The following is a 3,244-nucleotide window of genomic DNA, read 5'->3' on the forward strand; positions in this document are numbered from 1 at the left end:
TCCTTCCACGCTTCCCTCTAGAGGACCTGCTGGGCCTCTGCTTCCTCACACTGTCCCCAGGGCTGGTCGCCACCAGACTAGAAACCTGTCGGTGTGGTGTTGACAGCGCCGTCTCCACGGCGTCTACATCTGCGTGTCATCGGGAGGTCAAGCGTCTCTGACCTGTACCGACCACGTGTGCGGCCTCTTGTTGGAGCTGCACGTGTGTGTTCTCTGTCCCTTTTTAAACCATTGACTTTCAAGATCTGAGGGACCACAGGGGTGTCAAACCTTTCTCTGACCCTGGGGTGTGAGGAGGGCTGCTCCAGTTTGCCGTTTGTCTTCCCAGCTTTCTACATGTTTCTTGTTTCTGTTTGGCCATGGGAAGAGCCAGGCGTTTCCCTTCTGTCTTCTGGCTCTGGGGCCATACTCAGAACAGGGGTCTCTACCCTGAGACTGCACACATATTTACAAAAAAGACTTCAATTTGTACATCCCATCTTTAATCCATCTGGCATTTCCCTTTAATATAACAAAATGCTATTTCAAATAAAAACAAAAATTAACCAGTCCCCACTTAAAATATGTAGACTACATAAAAAGATGCCTATAGCATGATTCCATTTACAGGAAACATCCAGACAGGTCAAGACACAGAGATAGAAAGCAGATTAGGGGCTGCGCGCTGGGAGAGGGAGGAATGGGGAGTGAGCGCTTTGGGTTTTTTTCTTTTTCTTTCTTTTCTTTTTTTTTTTTTTTTTAGGTAAGAAGTAGCTGTCTTTAGGGAGATACACACTCCATAGACAGAGTGTGGGCCATCTCAGAAAGCGAGAGGCCCTGGGAGGTACACATTCTGTGGACAGAATGAGGTCCTTCTCAAAAGGTGAGAGCGGCCAGGGAGTGAGCGCTTTGGGTCAGGCTTTCCTTCTGCGAGTGAAACAGTCTGGCCCGAGACGGTGGGGAAGGATGCACGTGACTGTGAATGTACTCGATGCTCATGAAGTGCACGATTTAAAATGTAAAAAATTAAATGCCATTATGTTAAGGCCTAAAAGAAAAGGCATCACAAATAATGTAAAATGAAAAAGTAAAAATTAAAAAAGCAAAAACAGAACAGAAATAACAGGGGAGGGGAAGGAAAGTTCTGGGTCCGGGGGAGCAGGTAGAAGGAGTGGGTCAGAGCCGGCATTGAGGGCGGAGCCAGAGCCGGTTCTCCCTGCAGGGCTGGCGGGTCCAGGGCTGGCTCTGGGTCTCCACAGGAGCAGGTGCAGGTGACCTTCCCAGGCCGTCTGGGGTCCTCGTTCGGGAGACCCTTTCATGTCGGCGCTCACTCCAACCTGTGCTGCCCTCGTGGGCCGCGAGGATGCCCCTCACTCAGGGAAACAGAGGGGTGTCCCCGTCGAAAAGCTCCTCACTGATCTCCCGAGTGGAGCCCTGAAAAGACAGTGACCGGCAGTGGCCCTGAGGACCCAAGAGTCCTGCCCGCCTGATGTAGATGCTTCTTCTGCCCACTGGACCCTCTGCTCCCAGATCAGGCACCGACCTGTGTCTGCACAGACCTCTACCCGGGATGAAGTGAGACCCACCTCCAGGACTGGGGATAGACCTCGGGCAGAAGGGCGCCGCCCCAGCTCCGCACATCCCACCCCGTCACCTTGACCTGGGGGGTCAACATGACTGACCCCTCATCGGGGTAGGCCAACTTGACATGAACCCTCCCTTCCATGCACACGGGGAGGGGACACAGGTGGGACCCCAGAGGCGGCCTGGTTGGGACCGGGCTGCCCTGGGCCTACCTGTGTCACCTAAGGGTGCCTCCAGGCAAATGGCCAGACGCGTCTGTGACCACGGCCTCAGGACATCAGGACGCAGCAGGAGGACACGTTGCTCATTCCAGGGCTCTGGCCGAGCGAGCTGGCCAGGGGCTTCTCTAGAACGTGGTGCCGGGTGACCGAGTTCCAAGTTCTGTGGGGCTCTGTCGTCGGGGGAGTGAGGTCACTTCCTGGGGTCCCCATACTCGTGCTTCCTGCTCAGACATGAGCTCCCCAAGGGCCCTTCTGGGCTGCTGACTGCTCACCCCTACCCCATGCTGTGTCCCTGCACGGTGACACCAACAGGGAGGCCCGGGTGCCGCCAGGACCCCGGCTCTGGGGACACAGCTGGGTTCAGACCCGGCTCCCCCTTGTCACCAGTGATGTGACCCTGGACAGGCTGTGTGCCTCTCAGGGCCTCACCAGTCTCCCCACCTGCACAGTGGGGTCATTCTAACATCTACTTCCTAGAAACGTCATCAGGCGTAGACACCTATGAACACCTACAGTGCCTGTAAAGCTTGTGGGCTGGGATCACACAGGGCTCATCACAGGCTTGGCAGTGGGAGGCCCACAGGAGGCTTGGCAGTGGGAGGCCCACAGGAGGGGCTGGGGTAGCACAGAACGCAACTCACACAGGCCTGCGTCTGCCCGGGGGTCTAGGGACAGTCGCTTCCCCTCCTATCTCTTTCTCAGTACCCCCCGGGAGGGGTGAAAGTAATGACACTCTGACATCATCCCCCTCTAGCAACAACCTTCCAGGTCCTCCTGTCATGTTTAAACTCAGGTCCAGGCGTCTCACCTCGGCCTGTGGGTGGGCCGCCCCACGACGGCTCCCAGCGTCCCTGCCTCTGCCAACATGCCTGTGTCATCCCTCCCCTGAGGGTGGATGGGCTTTGGGACTGGGTTCAAACTAACAGAATTGGGCAAAAGGGATGGGCGGTTGTTTCCAAGACTGGTTTATGAAAAGTCTGTGACTTTCTGCCTGGTTCCCTCCCTCCTGTGTTCATTCTCTCTCCCTGTCTCTGTCTCTCTGTCTCTGGTCCAATGTTCTAGAGAAGCAAGATCAGGTATTAACAAGCTGCCCTAAGAGGCTCCAGTGCAAAGAACCGACACTGGGTCCCGGCCCACAGACAGGAAAGACCCGAGGCCCCGTCCAAACTGAATCCCGCCAATAACCCGAGAATGATCTCAGAGGCAGACCCCACCCTGACTGAGCCTCAGCTGAGACCACAGCCCAGCCTCCTGGGGGACCTCGGGGCAGAGGCTCCCAGCTGAGCTGAGCCTGCCTCCTGGTCACAGACACCGAGGGGGTCAGTGTTTCTCCTTGTAAGCGCTACGTTAGGGGATGGGGATGCTGTCGCATGGCACAGACACCGGGACGTCCTTCCGGCCCTGGTCTGGCCCTGCCTCCCGCATCCCCCCACCTCCTCTCCTCCCAGCTCTCTCCAGCC

Source organism: Pseudorca crassidens, chromosome 7 (assembly GCF_039906515.1).
Source record: "Pseudorca crassidens isolate mPseCra1 chromosome 7, mPseCra1.hap1, whole genome shotgun sequence".
NCBI lineage: Eukaryota > Metazoa > Chordata > Mammalia > Artiodactyla > Delphinidae > Pseudorca > Pseudorca crassidens.